The sequence below is a fragment of the Myotis nattereri genome, assembly GCF_964212035.1.
Source record: "Myotis nattereri genome assembly, chromosome: 11".
NCBI classification, from domain to species: Eukaryota; Metazoa; Chordata; class Mammalia; order Chiroptera; family Vespertilionidae; genus Myotis; species Myotis nattereri.
The window spans coordinates 23,556,414-23,581,966 of NC_138086.1; positions in this window are offsets into that span (position 1 = coordinate 23,556,414).

A 25,553-nucleotide genomic window follows, 5' to 3' on the forward strand; every position below is an offset into this window, starting at 1 on the left:
GAGCCACATTAATTCTGTTGCCATAAACTAGCATTCTGTGCCCAAGTCACTGGGACGTGGGGCACCGGTGGCAGGTGTATCTGGCTTTACAGGCCTGGGACACACTCCTTTTCTGTAACACGGGGCGTATGACACCTCGCTGGCCTGTGGAGAGCGCCTCTGGTAGCAGATCCAAACCTGGCTCACATTTTCATTGTCTGTGTGTCATTTGGTTAAAAATAAACTGCACATAAATCACTCCCCCAACTGCCCCCACCTCAGGGTGCAGGGGAGACACCCAGCAGGTACCTCTTCCCCCCTCTCTGCTCCAGGACGTACAGCACTGAGGGTGTGGGAGGTGGCAGATGCCACTAGGCTCCTGCACTCAGGTCTTCTGGGGAGGCTGGGCTGGGAGGAGTCCTCCTGAGAGCTGGCGGTGCTCCCCAGCCCTGCAGAGGAAGCCCAGCTGTGGTCACAGCTTCTGTAACAGGTGCCCTTAGCGTAAAGGACTCTGGCAGAAGAAGGAAAATCAGCCTTGGTTTCTCAAACTAGGGCTCCTTTACTCTAACACCTCCAGACAAAGACACTGTGCAGTCTGCTGCCATCCCCTCCCCAGTGTCTTCTAAGCTTCCCGGTCCAGGAAGTTCTTCATTCTCATCAGAAACCCTTCTCACGAAAGCACAAACCCAGCCCTTGTCTGGAAGCAGAGACCTGTCATTCCCACACTCCGCTGTCCTCCATCCCTGCATGCCCGAATCCCAGCCGCGGAAGGCCATCAAACCAGCTAATGCAGAGCCTTGTAAAAATGAGAATCATTTCTGTCTCAGTCCTAATTTGCATGTGTCCATTTCCTGAGGTTCCGTTCTATGAAGCGTGAATTTGCTCACTTCGGGCCTTGGAGAAGTGTTACCGTGGGGTTCGTCTGCACACAGAGACTCTCAGGCTCTATGGCATGGCTCGCGGGCAGGCAGGATGGATTTCGTCCCTGAGGGGTTTCTCGATTGCCCCACCACCTGCTCGGGCGCACTGCTCTGAAGGAGAAGGCACGGGTCTGGATGCCGGGAAAGCAGCAGAGATGGTTGTTAAGTTCTGTTCATGTTTGTTGGTATACTCTTCACCCTGGCTTGCAGCAGTGGTGTTTTGAATGACTTTCTTCTGTTACATCACCCAGTTTCTGTACTTGTGAACTGAGGGGCAGGGGAGTTCAATCCCTGCTCCCACTTGTTTCTTGGAAACATGTGAGGAAAACACGGAAACTCGAATGCGTTTGGTTCCTCGGAAAGGAGTGCTACCAGAAGAGAAATGTATTAGATTGAACCACATAAAATCACCATTTTTAAAGGCAAAAAAATGGTTGAATATGACTGATTTCATACAGTTCAATCCAGTGCATCAGACCTCATCAATGCAGGCTAATTTGAGGAAGCTTGCTCTGAATTTCCTGGTCTGTGGCAAAAAGGTCTGAATTATGAGATCGCTTTAAAGAGATGCAACTTTATTACATTCAGGTGCCACCAGGGAGATGGGTCAACAAAGGAAGGTCTCCTGCGAGTTGGTGGAGGGAGGTCTTGGGTTGATAAAGACAATACGTAAGGGAGTGACAGGCATGCTATGTGACAGGTGCTTTAATCTGAGGTGTACCTGTGGATGCTTGAGACGTTTGCTCTTTTACGTAGCTTTAGAATCGTTTCCTTCTGACTTACACATGCGATCAGCTTGCTTAACAAACCCTTCCACGAAAGCAATTGTATGTCTGGAGTTTACTTGTCCGAATTATTTCTTATTCCCAGACACTAGGTTCCAATAATGATGCCTGATTGCTCTATTCCTGACCTTGAGGTTGGACATTAGGTTAACGAAAATCAAGGGAGGCCAGCCCTCAAATGCGGGGGAGGGGAAACCTGCTTGATAAACTCCTCTATGACTTGAAAACCGGGCTGGTTTTCTTGGGTGGCTCGTGCATCGGCTCTGACGGCAGATTCAGAGGCAGAGTCCGACGGTGTCCAGGGCATAGCAGGACACTTGGGAGGCGCCAGCCGCATCCCACAGAGCTCCTTCGAAGGGCAGAGTAATGGGAATGCACAAACTCCAGTCCTACGATTTCAAAAAAATGCTCCCATAAGCTCATTCTCCTAGGAAAATATTTATTCCTATAAAATATTTTAGGAACGTCTTTCTAAATAGTCGCCATTTCTTTATGATATTTAAGTTTATTTGCAAGTAAATTTTAACAATTTGCTGTTCACCCAAAACCCCAAGGAGGGCAGAAGAGGGAAATGGGGCAAGGATTGGTGACCAGCGGAAACAGAAATGGAGAGATTGCTTGATAACGTTGGAATTAGGTTAACTTCAGGGGTGCACCTGCGCTGTACGACAAAGTCCTCACAGGACTCCTTCCCTGAAAGGGGGAATTCTAGAGAAAAGCACCTCTTCTTTCTAAGGGGGAGTGGGTGCAAATCCCCCCTTTTTCTGTTTCCTGTGTTGTCTTCTCCTGCTTTGAAATGTCAAATAGGACCTAAAGGAGGTTCATATCTGGTTAAGCTGCTGGAAGGAACTGACTCCCTTCTAAGTTACACGTCTCCACTGAAAGTGGACATGAAATAAAAATGGGCCAGGTAAAATACGGGCAGTTACTTAGCAAAACAAAACAGAACGAAACAGACCAGTGATGCAACGGCCTGTTTCTTTGTTGTAATTACACAATTCGATGCGTTTGTCAAAAACATAAATCCACCAACCAAAAAGAGTGATTGAACTGTCTGAAAATTGAAAACAATGAAATAAATATGAAATAAGACCACTCCTTCCCTGGTAACCTGCCAAGTGGACGGCCTGGGGGTGAGGTCTCCTGGGCTCCTCGCCCAGCGCTGCCACTGACTGCACATCACGCCTGCCGCTGCAGCCATGCCCCTGTCACGGGAAGGAAGCCACAGCCTGCGTGTGCCCCTCACCGGGTGGGAGCTTCATGGTGATAGGGCTGCATTACGCACCCAGCCCCAGTGGAACAAGAGCAACATGGGTGCTGCTTGAATTGAGCCTTGATCTCACACGCTGCTATTTAAGTCCAACCCCCACTGATCTTGTCCTTGGCAGAGATTCATTCAGCCAGGCAGCTCTTACTGGACACCTACTATGTGCTAGGGCTGGTGCTGGGAATCAGGTTATGAAAGAAAGATGCAGCCCCTGGGCTCCAGCTGCCCCAGTGGGGAGCCGGTCGCATAGCAGATGATTAGAGCAGATGCAATTAGTGCTGGTAGGGGCGGCTGCAAAGTGCTGCAGCGGCGAGGAGGAGGGACTGCTCAGCCTCAGGTCTCACCTTCCAGCTGTTCAAGAGAGTTAGTCACTTGTGCCTACAAAGAAAGAGGCCCAAGGGGACATTGATGCTGTGTCAGTTCAACATGCCATCATACTCACAGTCACACACAGACACACATCATACAAAGACAGACACAATTACATACAGACATACACATCATATATACGTCATACATAGACATACAGCATACACACATCAAACATCATGCAGATAGATACAAACACATACATCATACAGACATCACAGACATCACACACATACTCACGCACACACCTGAAGACTTCCTTTTGCCCTCCTGAAGGATAGACAATGTCAGCCCTGCCCCCTCCTCCTCCTGGACCACAGTGGAAACACCCAGGTGCTGCTTGACTCGGTGACTCCCCTGGCAGGCTGGGTAGTGGTTGTGGGTGGGTTCCTGTGTCTCACTATGAGCCTTCCCAGTGCCTTTTCCTTATAGGCTGCAGACAGTCTAGGCTGCCCGACAATCACCATGGCAACGGGTCTCTCTTTCCATTTCCTACAAGTGCAGGGCACTCCCTTGCCTGAGTGAGGCCCTGACCAGCATCCAGCCAGGCCTCAGACTCTGTGTCTGCCTCTCTGGGTTGTTTCAAGGCCTTCCTGTTTCGCCAGGACCAAGAATGGACTAGGAGCACGTGGCGTTCTACTTGTCCGGGCTGACCCCTGGGTCACGGCTGAGGCTAGAGCTGCTGACAGTAGCTGCTCAGACTGAACATGACTGCATAGGCCTGAATGTACAGGCTGTCAGCCAAGGACAAGGTGGCCACATCACAGAGATGAGCTGGGAGTCAGTTCAGGACAAATTAGAGCATGTGAACTGCAGGGTGACCAGGGTGACAAAGAGCCTCATGTGAGAGGTGAGTGAAGAAACTGGAGACATACAGACAGGAGAAGGAAAGCATCAAGATCAACCTCATGGACCAATACTGTACAGAAAAGGGAGCAGATGGTGTCCATGGGCATCTGCAGTATCACTTGGACCAATGGTTGGGAGAGAAAAGGCCACAGAAACTTCTTCTCTTTCCTCATGCTTCTAAAAAGTCTCCTAAGCCTTTCAAAGGTAGAAGGCACTGTCTTTGAGGAAGTGAGCTGCCCGGCAATGCAGGTAATCAAGCAGAAGCTAGATGGCTATTGGGTGGACATTCAAGTATGAAATGGGTCTTTATTATCTCATCCAAACCTCACTGGCCCCTCCACTGTCCTGTGAATAGCCCCAACCGCCTCCAAAGTGCCCCCTTTCTTACCTCTGAGATAAAACAGGTGCCAGAGCATGGCTCAGACCTCTGCCTGCGTTACAGCCCCCTGTTTAGACCCCATTCTCTAAACCTGACACTTAACTTTATAGACATAGAGCACTTCCTATTTTCCTGAGCACTTTCAAATCCACAATCTCATTATCTCTTCCTCGTTACTCTGTGAAGTGAACAGAACAGTTATGATCACAGAGGCAGGGAATTCAAGGGGATTTTCCAGAAGTTACAGTAAGTTAGCAGCGGAACCAATATGGAGGCTAAGGTTCAGGTCCACCAGTGGAGCCCACTGTCCACTCTGGCCTGTGGTGTGTTCACTGGCATTGCCACCTTGGGCAGATGACAGATGACGCCACAGAGAGGGCTTATCAGTGAGCATGTTGTGTGGCAGAAATAGCACATAAGTAAATTAAGCATGGTTTCCAGAAATAAAACAATGTCTGGCTGTCAGTTCTCAACTTCAGGCTTTGCTGCTAAGTAAACGCTGAGACACAAACAAAGTTGCTAACTACATGTGATGTGAATGAATACATGGGTTATGTAAAAGTGCGTGTGCCAATGGATCTGGGTGGGGTGCCAGTCGAGTCATAAAAATGACCTGGTCTCCCTTAAAACTTGCAGTGAGGGTGTCGAGAAGGGAGGGGCTGGCCACTGGTTCTGCTTGGTATTGCATCCAAGCTCAACATTTAACAGGCTCAGTGTTTCTTGGGAAATTGAAACATCAAATGTCAAATAAGATCTCACTGCTGTAATTCTTTCTTCAGCCCCCTGGGGAATAATGTCTCCAATGTGACAACCCAATAGGCCTTACCATCGTCTTCTTGTGCTAGTGAAAGGCCCTTCCTTTGCCTTAAAATCACTGTGTTTCCTTCTTTTAATCAATTCAACTGAAGCAACGATGCAAATGTGAAACCATACAGTATATGCATGTATGCTGGTCTTGCCAATGGATGACAACTTTTCATGTGAAAAACTTTCCATCTGGCCTAGCCTTTGTCTCCAAGTGCACGGTGGTGATGACAAACCTCGCAGTGCCCAATGTTTCCTTCCTGGAGCTCGGATGACCTCTTGTCTTCTTCACCGACTCTTGGTGAGGTGGGAGGAAGAGCACGGCTCTCCTGTTCCACTTGGGAGTTGTAACCTGAAGCCCGAGCCTTGTTCACCCGTGTGGTGTGGACGGGACGTGGACCAGGGCTACAGTAAGAGACAGCGGTGGTGGAAGGATGAGGCCGAGGTTTTATCAGGCAGGTGACCTGCCCTTTGGAGAGTCCCGAGGGCTTTGGGAACAGGTGGGACTATGGTCCAAGCTGGACTTAGGGGCAACCTCAGGGTGGTGGTGGGGGAAGCCACACATCTCTGTGAGGCCACCGAGTCCCAGGCATAATTCCTCCAGGTGCTGTGTAGTCCAGAAGAGTTGGGGGCGGGTGGCAGAGGGTGTGCTGTTGGGGAGAGAGGTGCTGGCTTGGTAGGACTGTGCTCCTGGACTAAGCAAAGCCCAGGAATGTCCACCTTGGCCCTGTTCACGGAACCTCTGCTTCTTTCCCTGGGCTAAGCCACATCCAGGTAACCTGGTCTTCCTCAGAATCATAACACTGAAGAGTAATGAAGACCATCTACAGCTCCCTCACAGGTGGTCTTGTGTGCTTGACACTCACAGGGTCTCAGACCTCGGGGGAATGGGGGGGGCACCTGGCCGTGCTGGGTGGATCCAGTATTAGGAAGTTCCTTCTTATGTGGAGCTGAACTCCACCTCCTTACATCTTCCATCATTGCATCATTGGTTCTAGTTCCTGATCTGGGCTTGTACGAGATTAATCCCGTCTCTCCCTTGGGCCACCTCCTCAAATATTTAAAGGCAGATGTTGCATCTCTCCAGAGTCTTCTTTCCTCATGACATGCTTTTCAGACCTCTTGCCACCTGGTCACCTGTCTTGGGTGTGAATCAGTGAGTCTTTTCTGTGTTTATTCTGTGGCGCACAGGTGTGAACTCAAGGCCACCCTGTAAGAGACTTCTCACCCCTGGCTTGCAGGAGGCCAGACCCCTAAGAGGAGCATCTTGGCTTTCCAGGTTATGCTTCAGCGTATGTGTATATTCCCACCCTGCCAGCCTTCCTCATGAGGAGGAGGAGGAGGCAAGGCCTTTAGGTAGAGCCCTAGAGCAGTGATGGTGAACCTATGACACGCGTGTCAGAGGTGACACCCAAACTCATTTTTTTGGTTGATTTTTCTTTGTTAAATGGCATTTAAATATATAAAATAAATATCAAAAATATAAGTCTTTGTTTTACTATGGTTGCAAATATCAAAAATTTCTATATGTGACACCTCACCAGAGTTAAGTTAGGGTTTTTCAAAATGCTGACACACCGAGCTCAAAAGGTTCGCCATCACTGCCCTAGAGAGTAGTGCACCCATGAGGACCATAGGCCAGGACACGGCTCTATTGTCCAAGGACCCTGCAGTCACAATAGCAATAGAGACTTCTGTCTTCCCTATTTGAGTGGCTTGAATCCTTTCCAAAATCAATGCAGGGCTCCAGGAGGGCACAGAGTCCATCTGTCTCCCCTCGCCCCGCTCTTCCACTCAGGATATTTGAAATGGTGGGCACGACTCCGATGACCTCACCACAGTGGTGTGAGGCTGACTCACTCAGTGTCCCCAAGCAGGCTGAGCTCATTGAGAGCATGGCCAGAAAAACTTGGCTGAAGGACACTCAAGTCTTCTGCTGTCATCATTGCTATAGCTTCTTGAATGGTTTATTGGAAACAATCTCAATCAGAGAAAAGCTGCAGGTATCATGCACACACCTTTCTCTTTCCTGAACCATTTCAGGGTACGTGCTGTCATGATGCCCATCACCTGTAAATACTGTTGTTGGTATATCCTACAAATAAAGACCATGGACAATCTTCAAAGGCAGGAAATGAACGAATCCAGTACTAATATCTATCTAATCTACAGACTCCAGTCAAGTTTTGCCGGCTACCCCAGTAATCATCTTTATAGCTAAAGGATCACACTGCATTTTGCTCTTGTATCTCCGTAGAATCCAATCTAAACTTTCAAGACCTTGACACTTTTGAAGGCCACCTATTTGATCCATGTTCTCCCATCGGGCTTGTCTGACGTTTCCTCATGATTAGATTTAGACTCTGCATCTTTGGCAGGAGTTTCACTGAAGTGATGCTGTGTTCTTCTCACTGTATCTTATCAGGAGGCACCTGATTATGATTTACCCCAGTCCTAGTGATATCAATGTTCATCACTTGCTTAAGGTGGTGTCTGCCAGCTTCTCCACCTCAAAGTTACTCTCTTCCCCTTTGTAAATAACTATGTGTAGAGATACTTTGAGATTAGGCCAATGTCTCATTTTTTAAAAAATATTTTTTTAAAATTGGTTTTTGAGAGAGAGGAAAGGAGAGGGAGAGAGAGAGAGAAACATCGATGTGAACAAAACATGGATTGGCTGCCTCCTGCACGCCCCCCACCGGGGATTGAACCCACAACCGGGCATGTGTCCTGACTGGGCATCGAACTGGCAACCTTTTGGTACATGGGATGACATCCAACCAACAGTCATACTGGCCAGGGCTCAACAGCCCACTTAAAAAAGTTTTTATTGATTTTAGAGAGGAAGGAAGGGAGAGGGATAGAGAGACAGAAACATCAATGAGAGAGAGACATTGATCTGCTGCCTCCCTCATGTCCCCCACTTGGAATAGAGCTCACAACTTCAGCATGTGGCCTGACTAGGAATTGAACTTGGGACCTCCTGGTTCCTGGGTCAACAGTCAACCACTGAGCATACTGGCCAGGCTCAATATCCCATTTTTGATCAATTTCTTCATTTATCTATATCAGTATGAACTTGTAGTTTCATATTTTAATCAATGGAGTGTAACTTATTATTGTTATTTATTTTAATGCTCAGATTATTTCAGAGTTGCCCAGTGGGAGTCCCTTCAAATTGATTTCTGTGTCCTGTTCACATGTCTCCACAGTTCTCTGGAAGAGTAAGCTATCTCAGGTGCATTTTGGACTTGCCCTCCCCTATCAGGAACCAGCTCATCTTCCAAGGAGCCAGGCTCCTCTCAGTGGAGAATGATATTTACAAACCAAGATCCGGAGGTCTATTGTGCTCATTGGTATTGGGGTGGCTCCTAGGCCCTCTTGGTGGCCAGAGTAGAGAAATGTCTACATGAATGTTTACATATAGGTATGGGTGCACACAATTGCACTTGTATTTATATGTTCATCTATGTATTAAAAACCAAAAGTTCACATAGATAAGCCAAATTCCAATCTGACACCTCAGGATTCACTTTAGTTTTCTTTCTTTGTATATTTGTAGCTTCCTTCTCTAACAGTGGGAAATCTGGCTCTTATTGTCTCCAACATAAACATATTTTCCTATTTGATCGGTCCCCCCACATGCAATGAGTCTTCCATTGCTACAGCACCTCTTTCTAGCATGGGTGCCCTCCTTATCCAACTTGACCTTCTAGCCTGGGCCAGTTTGTCTCTCAACCTGTATCTTCTCGGGTACCCACACCCATCTCTATGCTGCCTTCTACAGGGACCCCTCTGTACCTCGCTGGAGCTCCAACACCCATGCCAGGTTCCAGTGCATCCACCTTCTCATACAGAAACCTCGCCCAGTGCTCGAGCTCTAGGCCCCAGCTGCTGTCCCTGGGTGGGGGGTGGGAGCCCTCCCCTCCCCACCTGGGCTCTAACTCCATTCTGGGCCCCTGTATCTCCCCTGCCCTGGCACAGGTGCCTACTTTTCTCTCCCACCCCACAATAGTTGAGGAAGAGAAGGCACAGGAAGGAGGGAGAAGAGAGGATACTTTTGGGATTCTTAACCTATATCACCCAGGTGTCCTTCCTCATCTGTCCAAACCAAGAGGCCAGGACTGCTGCCTGGAAAGTGCTGAGATTTGCAAAGGCCTGTTAGGAGGGCAATCTGTACGTGGGCACATTAAGGTAAAGTGCAGTGGGGACCGAGCCACCGTTGGGTAATATGTAGATTATCCCATTCAGAGGCACATTAACGAAGTGCTAATTGTGCTTTCTCAATGCAATTTGGTGCCAGTTGCAGGAATAACTCTGGCACCTGCTTGGACTTTAGACTTGCAGATTAACTCAAATGGAAGGAGTAGCAAAACAGGGAATAATTTGTTCTCTAATAAGCCACTTGGAAGCCAACTCATTTCTACAGTGGGTGTCAGAAAAGTGCAGCTCAGCGATCGGAACAGGAAGCTGTATCTGGTACACAGGGTTCTATGCGTTTCTGCCAGGGCTTGCTGAACAACGCACCTCACTTTGCATCTAATGGCCTCAATTTCCCTCTCCACTATTAGGAATAAGAAGTGTTTTACTCGGATGGGATAAAGTGGATCGAAGAGCACCGTTTTCTGCTTTTGTCACATACTTATGTGGGCAGCTCCGCCGAATTTGACTAGAAGGCAGAAGACGGGCAGGAAATGGGTGTCTGCAATTCTCAGATGTGATCTCAAAGTGGGGTCCCTGGATCAGTAGCATTGCCATCACCTGGGAGCTGGTTAGAAATGCAAATTCACAGGTACCCCTCACCTACTGCATCAGAAACTGGGGGTAGCGCCCAGCGGTTTGTGGTTTAACAAGCCTTTCAGATGATTCCGGTGCAAGCTCAGGTTCAAGACATGCTAATCGGAGACATGGCTTAATTCACTGGAGCAGGGTTTACTGAGCATTTACTACTAAGTTACTCAGCAAATGCTTCCTGAGGCCCTACTGTGTGCCAAGCAATGTGCTAGGCCCCAAGGGTTGAATTTTAAACAAGACGGGCATGTTTCCTACCCTCCCAGGCATGCTGTGACATGAGAGATGTGCTGAAAAAGTGAGCCGTTAGAATGCTACAAATAACACAACACAGGGCTTGGAGTGGGAACCAGGGAGGGCTCCTGGGTTAGTTAGGGGAGCCGGGGAGGCTACTGTGAGCAGGTGGCTTATGCAGCAGCCTTGCTCACAAGGAAGCCACGGAAAGTTGACTGTTGGGTACAAGGCTGGGAAGTTTGGGAACCCTCCCTTATTTGCAATGAAGAGCACAGGTGTGAAGTCCAAGACCACACAGTGGGCTGAGTCCCTCCCTCCTCCTCTCCTGGCTCCTCATGGAGATGGGAAGTGGCTGTGTCTCCCTGGCTCGGGAGGGAGCTCTGTTTATCGCCAGCCGGTGGAGATAGCATCATCATTATTTTGCAGGGGCCAGATATGTGCATTCTTAAAAACGAAATCACGTGATTTGCTGACAGCACTTAATGGGAAGTTCAAGAGGCCTTATTATTGCTATGCATCATATCTGGCTTATGACAGGCAGCAAAATTTCTGGCACAGAGGGAAGCTCCTAGGCCTTCAGTTTGATTTTTCCTTCCTTCCTGAGGTGAGAACTGGCAGCCAAGTCCCTACTGGCATGAGGGTCCCCAGGCTTCCTCAGGGCCACCGGAGCTGAGGTGGGTATTAAGGACACGGTAGGGGGCTCTCTGAAGGTAGGGGCTGGCTCATGGCTCTGCTGGTGGTTGGATAAAGCTATCAGCCCAACGTTGATGAACGGATGGGGCAGGGGGATTGGGGACTGCCCTGAAGGTCATGGCACACAGCAGGGATGGAATCTACCTTCCGGAGAGGACAGTAGGGTACTTTGCTATGTTTGGTTGGGTTATTCTGCCCAGTTATATTTGCAGACCTAGTTAGGGGGTTCTCCAGGTCTCGGAAGGGTGGTCTCAATGGCGAGGTGGCTGATGCCTAGCACTGTGCCTGGCACACAAAATATTCCAAAAGTTGTTGTAATGCATTCAATCATTTTTTTCTTTTGGTCAGGGATTATTATTGCTAATATCTCAGTCTTCCGGAGGCTCCCCCCAGCTGTGTGGGTAGGGGGTGTTGGGCAAGGCAAGCTGTAGAGGAGGGAACCCTTTGCTCACCTCCTGTCACCTCCACAAGGAATGTCACACACAGGCTGTATTGTAGTGTTATAGGGGAGGATGGCCCAGAGAGGACAGAGGACACAGCCCCTTTCTGGGCTGCCCTAGTACTTTTCGTTCGTTCCTCACCTCTACAGCGTGTGTACCTTTGGCACCTTAGAAAACAAATATTGCCTCATCTGTTTGTCTACATCTGTGCCTCTGCCCAGGACACCAGGTATGGAAGGCAACCATCCTGGAGGCAGTGGGGATTGGAGCAATTGTCCCTTATACCCCCAGGATTGGGAGATGCTGACTACATGCTCTCGGTCATCCTGAAGGGAGCTAGGAAGGCCCATTTGTATATGGGAGTTAGTTGGTGTAAGATAAAAATATACCTGCACAGCATTGTTTACAAAAGCCAAAGGTGGGAGCAGCCCAAGTGCCCATCTACAGCTGGATGGCCAAAATGTGGTCGATACACAGAATGCAGTATCATTCAGCCTCAATAAGGAAGGAAATTAGTTCACATGCTACAACGTGGGTGAACCTTGGAGACATTATGCCAAGTGACATAAGCCAGACACACAAGGTCAAAAACTGTACGATTCCACTTATCTGAGGTCCCTAGAGTTGCCAGACTCGTAGAGACAGAAAGTAGAATGGAGGTTCCTGGTGGAGGAGGAAATGGGGAGTTAGTGTTTAATGAGTACAGAGTTTCAGTTGGGGAAGATGAAAAAGTTCTAGGGATGGATGGTGGTGATGGGTGCATAATCATGTGAATGTACTTAATGCTACTGAACGGTACACTTAAAAATGGTCAAAATGGTAAGTTTTATGTTATGTGTATTTTCCTGCAATTAAAGAGAGTCTGCAGAGGAATGAGTTGGTATTGCAGGTGGGACTTCTGGACAGAGATGCTGGGGTGCAGTTTGGACTACAAGGTGAATTTTAGGGATCAACACCTCTGAAGGAAGGGGGAGAAGTAGGACTGGGAAGAGGAAGAAGTTGAACTGAATCTGTGCCATGGGCCCCAGCACCCTGTGGCTCTGGAGTGAGAATCCTCATCAGGGAAATAATGACCTGCCCTTTCTTACCTGTGCCTCGTCAGTCCCTGAAGATGAGCTGATCTTGCAGGAGCTGTCAGGTGGGGCTTTCTCTCTGACCACAGAAAGGGGGCTGGGTGACTCTGTGTCTAGCACAGTTGGGAAATTGGAGGTCCAAGAGTCCCTGTGTGGAATGTTTCAGGAGAAAGCACCTTCATTGAACAGGCTGGTGACACTGATAGTCGTCAGGTGAGGTGAAGTAACCTGCCCTACCAGGGAGTGGGTCTGCACCACCTTCGCCTGCCTTGGCCCACTCCCTTCCAGCTTTCTCACCGGCCTCATGCTCAGATCCCCGCTGTCTCCATCTCTGACCTAAGAGGTGACCACACCTTCCAGACCTATCTGGTGGAATTTCTGTGAAGGTAAAGTCAGGTGCTTGATGTGACGTGAACAGTTATAAAGAAACACTGATTAATCCCACAATGAATGGGGTACTGATAATTTAGCAGTAATTCAGAAGTGAATGGGTTTGAGGGCTAACTCCACTGGTGACTCCTCTTCTGAGTCTTTGTGCAAATCATGGATTTTATATTTTGGTGCCTCATGCATCGATTTAAAACACATTTATTGAGCACCTGTTAAGTTCACAACATTCTTTGGGACCCAGGGAAGGATACGGCATGTTCCTGGAAGACGTTCTTCTCCTGGGAGGTGCAGACCAGCTAAATGACAGGACCGGGCAGCCTCTGAGAAATGGCCAGCGGTGGGACAGATGGGTCGAGAACGACGAGGGTAAGGGTGCCGGGGCCTCCACGGCCTTGACCCTCTAAAAAGCACTGCTCCCCACAGAACACTCTAGGGCCAAGATCAGCTACTGAGCAAACTTTTGTTCTTTTTTTTGTTTTTGTTTGCTTTTTAAATTTTATTTTTCAATGACAGTTTACATTCAATCTTATTTTGTATTAGTTTCAGGTGTACAGCATAGTGGTTAGATAATCATACACTTTACAAAGTGCTCCCTGGTATTTGCAGTCCCCACCAGGCCCCACACAGAGTTATTACAATATTATTGACTATATTCCCTACGCTGTACTTTACATCCCGTGACTGCTCTGTAACTGCCAATTTGTACTCCTTAATCCCTTCACCTTTTCACTCGGCCCCTCAATCCCCTCCCCTCAGTCTGTTCTCTGCGTCTGAGTCTGTTTCTATTTTGCTTGCTCATTTATGTATGTATTTTTTTAGATTCTGTATACTTTAATGAAAAATAACAGTTTAACCAAGAAGTCAACACCCATGTCTGTGCTGCAGGTCAAAAGGTTTTCACCCCCCAAATCCCACGCCAGCATCTGCCTCCAGACGGCCCAGCTCTGTCCTGTGCAGACGCATTTCGATGTCACGCCCAGCTGTCACTGCCAGCAGTGGGCCTTTCTGTCCCTTTCAACAGAATAACAAAGGTGAACTGTATTATTTCCTAGGGCTGCAAATCGGGCGAATTAAAACAACAAAATGTGTTCTCGCACAGTTCCAGAGGCTAGAAATCCAAAATCAAGGCCTGGGCTCCCTGGACGCCTGTGGCGGGGAGCCGTCCTCACCTCTGCTGGCCTCTGCTGGTCAGCCAGCAATCTTTGGTGAGCGTGGCTCCCCGCTGCCCCCAGTCTCTGCCTCCATCTTCCCATGGTCTGGCCTGGGCTTTCACAGGGCTGTCCCAGCTTCTGAAGGACAGCAGTCATATGGCCACTCTACTTTAATATGCCCTCATGTTAACTAATTATATCTACAATGACCCTATTTCCAAACAAGGTCACCTAGGAGGTCCTGGGGTCTCAGAACATGTCTTTTCTTTTTCAGTGTGTGTGTGTGGGGGGGGGGGGATGATTCAACCCATAATTAACCCAGAAAATACCTTAGCTGTGTATTTTCATAGCGACACAGGTAGAGATGGGTGTGTCTGATGTGGAAACATCTTCCCAGGAGGGCATGCTATGCCTCAGAGTTGGTGGAACACCCACTTGTGCAGACTTAGCCAAACGGACACATTGGACTACTATTTACATTTTATTCCCAAAGCCAGTTATGGAAATGAAGGCGTACGCCTGGATTATAGCCTGAAGCATGCGGGGGTGTTCTTTGCTTTCAGATGAGGGTGCGAAGTGTAGCAAATGCTTTATTGAGTTAACACCAACTCTGACCCAGGCGGAGGGCATCGTGGAGCAGGTGGTCCCAGCGGGAGTGGACCGGGTGGGTCTGCTCTCCTTGTCGCTGCTGCAGGGGTGTGTGGGCGGTTTGTTTTTTAGCAGCATAAACATTGGCGTGTGTGTGTGTGGGGGGGGGGAGGGCATTATTCATTCCTGTCTTTCTTCACTCCCTGGTGGTGTGTGAGATGGGAGGGGCACATAGAAAAGACAGGAAGCATTTATTGGTTTGAAAACAGCCTCCATAACTACGAAATGTCAAACAGCCGTGAGGATTCTGTTTGCCGAAGGAGGACACACGGATGGTGATGGTGGGCGCAGGGCTGACCTCGACCCGGCTGCCTTGCTGGCCTGTGTGACAGGAGCAGAACTCTCACCTGGCGCCCTCCCCTCCCTGCGAAACTCCTCTCTTTCCTCATGAGATGCCCTGGGTCAAGGGCACTTTCTGGAGTGGAACTTTCTCGGCTGCTTCCGAAAGTTCTCGCAGACGAGTTGCTAGGCAATGAGGTGCGCACAGAGGGGCTGTGCTGGGCGGCTGGCTCCCCAGCCCATCTGCAATTTAAATTCCCTGACAGGCAGAAGCAGCCAAGCTGTTCACTTGAGATTGCGGAAAGTTAGATTGAAAGAAAGGAATAGCCAAGGCCTCGAGCCCTTCAGACATTCTGCTTTGATAGTAAGTGGGAGAGAGACGGGGAGACGGGCAGAGCTGCAGCTGGAGAGGGGAGAGCATTTTGGACCCACACAGCCCATTCTACATTTGACCACGTGTTCCACCCCTGCCCGTCCCCCCCGCAACTGTGTGCTGACTCTGGATCCCCTCTCTTGTCCAGCTCTTCCCTCTCACCCCCTTTGGGGAAGTGAGCTTTGAGCACCTCTGCCTTTTCCATGCTGTTTGGATAAGAAGAAGCAGAGAGGGAGCCAGTGACGAGATAGCAGGACCACACAGGTTCTACTGTGGCTCTGTTCCCACACCCTTTCTCTGGGGGAGTAGCTACACCCCTTGAAGGGCCCCAGTGACCTGCCCAATGCCCAGAGCAACAGCTGTACTGGAAGAAGCTGTATTCTGCCATTTGCCAGGGTCCTGCTGAGTTCTTGGGGCTGCCCCAGGCTACCTCTGGCCCAGCAGGAGCCCCAGAAAGCGGCAGCCCCTCAGCCCACTGGAGCCGACATGGGGCTAAGTGGCAGGGGCGACAGAACCCGTAATTGTCCAGTTCAGGTCCGTGAGGCGTAGAATCAGGTGCTGAGAGGGACCTGCAGAACCTGCCTCTCTGAGGACTGATTCTGTGACTAGTTCCCTCCTCCAATCTCTTCCAGCTCCCGGGTCCTGCCCTTTAGTCTCAGGGTCATCCAACTTTCTCTTTGTTTAATCCCTTTTTATTTCTTTTGCTTCCTGTTCATTAAAAACTGTCCCAGAGTCCTCTGGCATTCCAGGCTCTGTCAACCAGAAGGAGGGACACAGCTGAACTCTGGGACTTAGTCTAAGGTGGATAGGTGTGACCAAAACAGCATCTGCCTGCCCTGACCCCCACCCCCACCCCCACCCTCACCCCCCAAGTCACTCTTGGTCACCACCTGGTGGTGTGTGCAGATGAGAATGGTGACCTTGAGGGAAGCAGACACAGTTCCTGCTTTCAGTCTCCAAATGCATTCCTTACACCTACTGTGCCAGGAAGTCAGGGCTATTATCAGACAAAAGTACGTGTCATGGGTGTTGAGGGAAGTTAAGAGTGAAATGAAACCACTTAACATCTACCAAGACACCTAAAATGACAAACGGAGAATTAGTGTTGGTGAGGGTGTGGAGATATTGGAACCCTCATGCATTGCTGGTGAGAATGTAAAATACTTAAGCTACTGGGGAAAACAGTGCGTCAGTCCCTCAAAAAGTTACAGAGAATTACCATATGACCTACCGTATACCGAAGAGAACTGAGAACAGGTATTTATGTGTTCATGTTCCCAGCAGCATTATTCACAATAGCCAAGAGGTAGAAATAACACAGTGTTCATGGGAAGATGAATGGATAAAAAAAATATGGTCTACACATACAATGAAATATTATTCTGCCATAGAGAAAGGAAATTCCGACTCATGCTGCAATATAAATGGACCTTGAAAATATTATGCTGAGTGAAATAAGCCTGACACAGGAGGACAGATACTATATGATTCTCTGTGTATGAGGCACCTAAAATAGACAACTTCATTGAGTATAATGTTGAATAGTGGTTAGTAGGCAGGTGGTATGGGGTGTTATGGTTTAATGGGTATAGACTTTATCTTGGGGATGATGGCCCACTTTTGGATATAGCTAGTGAAAATGACATAAACATTGTGAATGTCCTTAATGCCACTGACTTGTATACTTACCAGTGGTTAAAATTATAAATATTATGTATATTTTGCCACAATAAAAAAAGAGTTAACTGAAGCTATAACTATGGTGAGGATGAGTTGGGAGGAAGTTTGTAGTGTGGCAGGGTGGGGGGAGGGGAGAAGGAGGTGACCGCCAGAATCTCATTGCCAAAAGGTAATGCTAGCCAGGAGGGCAAAGGGATGCTACGTTGAGAAAGAGCCTGAGAAATGAAACTGACCGCATCGAGTGTGAGTGTGGGGTGTGCTATGAATGGTGTTGGGAGGGGGAGCATCATCGAGAAGGTTAGAACTTAGGAGTTGGGTCCTTGGAGAGCATTGATCCACAACTACTCTTACTCTACAGGTGACACAATTGAGGGCCAGAGATCTTCCCAGGGTCTGGAAGGAGAATGTGAAGGAGGATGGGTGTCTCTGGGAATCCCTTGGGGAATGAGGTTTGGGCCAGTTGATATTCTCCTCAGCCCCTCTCCCAATGCTGGGAACCATTTCAAATGGACATCAAGGAGCAAGTTGGGACGACCATTCGGTAGGAGGGTGCTCCGTGCAGATAAAAGGCGGTCCTAGCCTTGAGGGGACATCAACAGGGTCTTGACCTGTTTCTGTCCTGCTTCTCTTCTCTCCATCGCCTGCCACCTCCCAAGTTCAGTTGAGGGCATCACCCCAAGTTGAACCTTGGAGACCTGCTGCCTCGGGGTCCTCTGTCTCTCTGGGTGAGAGCAGGGAGAGAAGTAGCCTGGGATGCTCCCCAGAACAGCTTGAGACCAAGCATGAGGCACTCAGTTCAGACCCGAGGGTGTCTCGGAGGCTTCTCGGAGGGCAGACGGTATTCTCAGAGCAGCAGGCGGGAGTCAGGACTTTTAGCATCCACAATGGCACCAGACTGGGAGTTACTACTCAACTCTCTCTCTGTGGAGTCCGACCAGGAATGTGTGCTCTCTTTCCTTTGTCTCTGTCCTCACCCCCAGCCCTGTCTCCCCCCTGGTCCCCCGAGGCAGCCCTGGGCAGCGTGTCTGAGGCAGCGGGCCACGGATCAATTCCAGTCATGTTCAAAGCAAATAGCCCTGTTTTCTCAGGTAAGCCAGACGCGCTTCCCTCCGCCGTTTGATCTTTATGCCGCTCATGCGTCTCGTGGTTACAAATAGCTGAACCTTCCCCGTGCTGATGGCAGCACTGGGACGTTACAGCAATGTGCCCGCTCACATCAAGTGGATGCAAAGATGGCTACAGCCGCTTTTCGCCACGGAACATTTAGCCTTCAATAACGGCGTTCTGGGTCCCTCTGGGGCCTTCCCCACAGATGCACCTGGGGTACCGCTCTCCCTCTTCCCACTGCAACCCTATATGTAAGGAGGGGCAGAGATCCTCATTTTTTTTTTTGAGGAGATTGAAATTCAAGTAAGGGAACATCATGAAGACAACAAGGGGGCTGGGACATGACAATGATGATCACAACAATAATAATAGCAATAGTACTTCTGGTGCGCTTCCTGGGTGCCGCTCCCCAGGGAAGCAGTTTACCTGCACTGGGGTAGGGTAACCACTCCCATGTTCAGGCGAGGTCAGTGAGGTTCAGTAGATGCCCCCCACTCAGGGACAGGAAACCCCGTCTCACCGCCAGTTCTCCCCAAGCCAGTGCTCCTGAGCTCTGCCAGGTAAAGTCAACTCAGAGCTGGCCCCAGGAAATCCTAAACTTTGAGAAAGCTGTCTCCCCCACACCCCACACCCCATCTCCCTCCATGCCCCTATCCTGGGGGCCTCCTGCTATCCCAGGGACTGTGACCTGCTCTTTCCCTCCTTCTTGGAGCAGCACTGCCCTCCCCCAGTCCTTCCAGACCCTCCCCAGCCTGCTCTGGGCCGTGTCCCTGGCTCTCAGCCCTGCCTGCCAGGAGGCAGACAGCGGAGGGGATCACCTGGTGTTCACAGAGGGTGCTGCCCCACAAAGCGTTTGTACTTTTACAGCCTTGGGATGCCTTGCCTTGACGGGGGAGTCCGGGGACATTGTCAAGAGCCAAGACGGAATTGTCCAGCGGCAGGATCCAGGCAGGGAGAGGCCAAGGGAAGTTGGCTTGGCTCTGTCCACACCTTCCTGCCATGGTGGCCCGTGTTGTGGGAGAGAAACCCGAGGAGGGTGGCATCACCACCGTTCGCTGGTCAGCAGCGTATCCGTCCCCTGAACGAACTTTCCAGGCCCCCCCTCTGAGTTGTGAGGCAGGTATGATCAGGCCCACTTTGTAGTGAGGAAACCGAGGCACAGAGAGACGTGGCTTAGTCAAACGCTAGCAGTAAGCGGTGGAGACGGAGCCAGATACCACGTGCCCTGGGCTCTTCCTGTGGCTACTCTATGCTGACACAGGCTCAGTGTCGCCCAAAGGAACATTGTTAATGTTTAGGCTGGAGGGGCGACTACGATCTCCACAGAAGCCCTGGCTCTCCAGGCTCCTTTTGGACCACCCACTCCATCAGCACAGCCTGGTCTTTGAGGTGGGAGGACAAAGGGGAGAAAGGGTGGGGACTTGAGGTTCACCCTAAGTCCAAAGAGGAAGGATTTCCCTAGCAAAGAATGAAGTCAGCCCCTACTTTCTCCTCCTGAGTCCCACACCCTCCCCATCGGAGTCCCCAGAGGGTAGACTCAGCTCTGACACCCGGTAAAAGGAAGGGTTCTCCATTGGCCCTTTTCTGTAAATCCTTGCTCTTGATAGGACATAGGTCAGCTGCCTGACTGATTCAAAGGACAATCTCTGAACTTGGGCTGGGGCCCTGCAATTCACCGTTGTAACAGCAGAGGGCGTTCCAGCCTTTGGAGAAGAACCCTCCGCAGCAGCCCCTTCCCTAGTCATCCCTGTCTGGATGCTGGCTAGGGAGGCAGGAAGAGCAGTGTTTTGGAGGGGGTTCCAGGTGGACGGAAGAGCTGGGGCACACCTTCCTGTCCCAGAACCCACGTCCTTCCTGCAACCCTCCATGTGGCTCTGTCTCCAGGGAAGCAGAGGAATGATGGGGTGTGGCAGACAGAAGAGAGATGGCTGAGCTGGGCTGATGGGGATGCCACTTGCCAGGTGGGTGAGTCATCTAGAATTAGTGTCCTCATCTGCGAGCAGGTCAAACCCATGACCTCCCAGCATTGTTCTCCAAGGAGTGTCGCAGGAACAACTCTACATGGGAGAATGGATGGAAGGACTGGAAACAGAAGGATGCCCCAGGAATGCAGAGCACTGGACCTGCTGTGTGGCCCAGGGCGGGTCATTGAGCCTCTGTGTGTGGAGTTCCTGTGTAACCCAAGGGACTGACTTAGAGGATCATCTCTTCTACCCCTTCCTGGGCTAAAACCTGGGATTCTCTGCCAGCACCTTCCCGTCATTTCTCCCGGGGGTTATGCAGGTTGGCACCAGCATGCTGATGGCCACATGCCAGAGCTGAGGGCATGTGGGGACCAGGATTGCCCCTGTTAAGTCACACAGGAGGTCCAAGAGCAGAGGATCATTGCTCCTGGGTCTCAGCTCCCCACCTCATGCTCTTTGGAAAAAGCATCCTTCGAAGTCCTTACATCCTAGAGAGCAGTTGGTTGGTTGACTGTTAGCTGAGCAAATGTTAGACTCACTTCACTCCCTGGTCATATTTACTGGCTACACTCACGTTATCCTAACTCTTTGATGTGGGTGGGGCTTGAGGCGGAGGGAAGGACTCAAGAACTGTTTTTCCCCCACGGAGGGCAGGGTTGTGGAACAGGCTGGGAAAGTCCGGGCTCCGGGCTGGGCTCTGCCGTGGCCAACTTGTGCACGCGGGAGAAAGCTCTCGGCATCTGAGCCTCAGTTTGTTTGTCCGTGAAATGAGAATCTGGGCTCTGATGTCTGTGCTCTGTGCATCCTTGTCAAGCATGTCTGACATCTGGCTCTTTGGAGAAGGGGAAATGAAGACGAGGCTGGGAAGAAAGAGACACAGTTGAGGAGGAGCACAGGAGAGGAAGGAGTGAAAGGAGGGCAGGAAGGAGGCACTGGATTATTTTGCTCAGAAGAGGGGCAGCTGACTCTGGAGATTTGGCCTCCCTGTGCTGCAAGTCCCGAAACTGTGTGTGTGTGTGTGTGTGTGTGTGTGTGTGTGTGTGTAGGGAGGTTGTGGTCAATTAGAAAAATACATCTTGGTAGCATTCTGAGTGCCCTCTCTGTCCATGCATCTAGACAGTATATCTGCTCAAGACATTCAGAAACTAAAAGTAGAGTCCATATAACTCTTGAAGCCCGGTGTGTGTGTGATAAGTACAAATACACACACAAGTGCAATGACACCTGTATGGATAGGCATCATCAGTAAACATTTATTTGACACCTACACACACAGGGACGTACTCAGAAACTCATGCACATGTATAAGCCAACACACCCTGCTCTCCGCAAAAGATCGCATTGAGCCCTAAGGCAAACAACCATTTATTTGAAGAAGCGTCTCTTACAACATATTAATAAAATACTTAGGCAGATTTTAACTTTAAAAACTCTGGGGAAGGAGAGAGGGAGGGCGGAGAAGGGGACGGAGGGGGGATGTGTAGAGGCAGACCTAATCACAAAGCACTTAGCCCGCACGTCCGAGCTGCGGTGTGAGCACCGTATTTCATGAGACATTCCTCCTGATTTTCCAACTCATTGGAAACACTCGCCAGCTGCTGCTAAGCGGCTCCGTTTATTGCACACGCGCTTGCTCTAACAGGCCCCGAAAGGAAGTCCCCGAGGAGAGCTAAGAGGAAAGCCGAGGCGCCAACATCGAGCTGGACACGATGCAGGCGTCTCATCGGGAGGTGGGGAGAACTCAGAGCCGGTGCCGACCGGGAGTGTGGGCAGCCAGGCAGGAGGCCGAGGGTTCTGGAAGCGGCCGTGGGCGTGTCCTGGATGGGAACTCTAGTCCTGGGCAGTGTGAACTTCCTCTGGCATCACCCCACGCACAGACCTGTGTGTGCAATCGTGAATGACACGCATCATGTGAAATGGCACCTCTCATGTGGTCCCAGGAGCTGGGTGGGGCCTGAGGCAGGACCAGCTGCATCTGTGGGGACCAGGCGTCACCTTGCAAGGCCCCATCTGTCCACAGCACCACCTCCTCGCTTGGACGTGAACACCTCCCTCTTTCCTCCCAACCACCTCAACACTGGGTCCTTATGGCGCAAGGTCCCCACCCCGTCCCCTCTTCCTCTGCTCTGCCTTTGATGGAAGCTCCTAGAAGGAGGAGGAGGCTCTCCTCTGGGCACTTGCATGTGGATAGATGGGTTTGATGACTGCTGGCTGCTGGGAAGGTGGATGGCAGTCCCCAGAGGAGCTGAGACGCTGAGCAGTGAAGCTGTAATCAGCAAGTGAGGAAGACATTGTGGGAAGGTGGAGGCAGTTCTGGGTGAGGCAGTAGGGGGACCGGGCAGCCCTACTGACATACCTGGTCACACGCACTGACCCCTCAGCCAGTCCATTTGGCCCATTCACATTTTAGTCCATGATCGGTCCACAGTCTGGGATAAAAGCTTAGCAGGCCTTCCAAATCCTTCCTAGAGGTAGAGGGGACCCGAGAAACCTTGCCCCACCACTAGAGGTCCCTTGACCTTGGCTTTTAAGTTCAAAGCCAGGCCCAGTGCTGTGAGGGCCAAGAGCAAAGCCTTCCCCCGGGATGGGCTTCCCTACGGCTGGCCAGGAGATTTGGCGCTTGCACAGCTCCTCCGTATCAACCAGATTACACAGGCCGGGCCGTCTTTGGGCAGATGGCGTGGAGGAGGCCTGGCTCCCCCTCCCCCGCCCCGGGGCATCTGCTGCCGAGGTGTGATCAGCTGTCAGCACCTTCTCACTTCCAAGCACTCTTTATCAGTTTGTCTCTGGCGTGTGTCCAGCAGGTGGGAGGCGGGGATGGTGATTCCTCTCAGGGCCTGCGCTGGGAAAGGGACTTGGCCTCAGCCCCACAGTGAGCCACAGAAGACCCAGCGTGGACCTCCATTCGGGTGGCTCTGCTGTGAGGGAATCACCACTGTTAGCATTGGCGCAGCACCTGCACCTGCGGTTGAAATGTTCTGAAATATTTTAATCCAAGACTGTGTCTGTAGAATGGCATGGCTTTCATTCTCCAAACTGTGCAGGCAGCTGAGGGGCAGGCTGGTGCGATGCTGACAGCAAGGCCAAGGCCCAGGGCGGGACTGAAACTTGGTCCACCAGGCGGTCAGCAGCAGCAGCGTTTTCCATAACAGATTCCTTCTAGAAAGTCCCTGATCTCCATGGTTCAGTGTTTCTCTGGGCTTTATTTCTACCTCACCAAGCAACCTCAATGCCGATTTCCTTTGGGAAAGAAGTCGCATGTCCCCACAGCGCTGTGTCATCTCTGCGGGCAGTGTGAGCCTGGTGATTGTCTGGAATCTCAGCTGGGGAGGAGGAGGTGGTGCTTAGCAAGACCCTTCAGGCACCTGGACCATCTGACCCTACAGAACCTGACCTCCCTGGGAAGGGGGGATGTGGAGAGATGCTTTCCTGCCTCCTGGGGGGTTAGTCTTCCAGAGCTGCCCCCCACCGTGTGTTCGCGGGCCAGCTCCGTGCTGCTGGTGCTGGGCAGGCAGTGGCAGGAAACGGACAGCAGTGAGGCTTGGAGTTAGAGCTCAGGGAGGACTTGGAGCCTTGGTGCTGGTAGAGCAAGAACTGAGCTTTCTCCTCTTAATCTTTACTTAGGATTTTTTTACTTCCCTTGAAAGCGTGCAGCGTGGGGGTAGGATGAGATCATCTGGTGTACATTTTAAATAGAGGCTTAGAGGTTCTGAATATTTTAATATCCTGGTACCATTTTCTACCAGCTCTCCTGCTTTCTAGGATCACACTGATGCATGGTTTTTAGCTTAAGGGTCCTCGCACCCGACACACACACCTGGAGCCGGTAGGCTGGGCACTGGCGGTGGCAGGAGCTTGGTGCCTGGTGTAGGGACCACGCCTGGTTTCCTAGGACAAGTAAATTGTGGAGGGAACTGATCTAATTTCCAGAGTCTAAAGGGCAACAAAGGCCCCTGTCAGCACTCCTGTAAGTGGGTGATTAACAGTGTCTATTAGAAAAATTAATACCATCTCCGAAGGAGAGCAGGCTTCCCGAAGCCCTCCGCCTTCGCTTTGGCCTTGCGCTTTTCTAGCAGCACTGACCTCGGGGCCAGGACACTCTGCCCACTATCTCCTCACGGACCCCAAGGCAAGGGGAGCCTTCAGGAGAGGCCACGCCTGGGGTGGGCATGGGATTCACGGCTGTGCTGGGCTTTTCCTTGGAGTTAAACTTCACTGACTGCCCGCAATTTACAACAGCTAAGATCTGGAAACAGCCCAAATGCCCATCAGCAGAGGAGTGGGTAAAAAAGCTGTGGGGCATTTACACCATGGAATACCACGCAGCCATAAAAAAGAAGGGTCTCTTACCCTTTGAAGCAGCAGGAGAGACCTGGAGAGTATTATACTAAGCAAAATAAGCCAGTCAGAGAGAGGTAAGTATCACATGATCTCATGCCCATGCGGGATCTCTTGAACAAAATAAACTGTTGAACAAAATAGATCCAGAGACATGGAAGCATGGAATAGACTGTCAAATCTCAGAGGGAAGGCAAGGGTGGGTGGGTGGGTGGGAAGAGAGCAACCAAAGAACTTATATGCATATGTGCATAATCCATGGACACATAGACAATAGAGTGGTGCAGGCTTGGAGCTGGTGGTGGCGGGGCCTGGGTGGGGGGGGCGGGAGAGGAGGGGAGGGGATGGTTAGAAGAAGTCATTGGGGATAAAAGGGGGACATATATAATACTTTCAACAATAAAGATTTTTTAAAAACTTTACTGGCTGCCAATACACACACACACATACCTTCTGAGGTAGCTTTGATACCTAATTTACATATTAGGGAAACTGAGGCTCAGAGAGGTTAAATAACTTGTCCAAGTTTGCTCAGCTGACAAATGAACAAAGTCAGGATTGAAACCCAACTGCTTGCGTTTTCCGATCAAGTCCTCTTTCCCCTTCTCTGGTGCCTCAGCCTTAGAGTCACTTGGGGAGCTTGTTAGAATGCAGGTTCTGATCACAAGGTCTAGGGTGGGGCCAGAGAGTCTGTATCTCTAGAAAGTTCCCAGGTAATGCCTGTGCTGGCCTCTGAGTAGCGAAGGTGTACCACAAACACCTCGAAGGGGTGGTCCTGGGGAGCACTGCCCATGGACCGGGGACTGGGGTTGCTCTGGGAAATGGGGAGGTGTAAATGCCAAACTAGCTCAGGACTCAGGGGAGGCAGAGGGGTCAGGGGAGGGAGGACAGGGCGATGTGCAGTCTGCCCCTCCCTCTCCTCGGGACAGTCTTGGTGAGCCTTGCGCTGGCCAGTTTCCTGAAATGGGGACAGTTAGTGCTGGACTTAGTGGACCCCTGGAGCCAGTAATAGAGGGAGACGACTCCTGCCAAGTTCCATC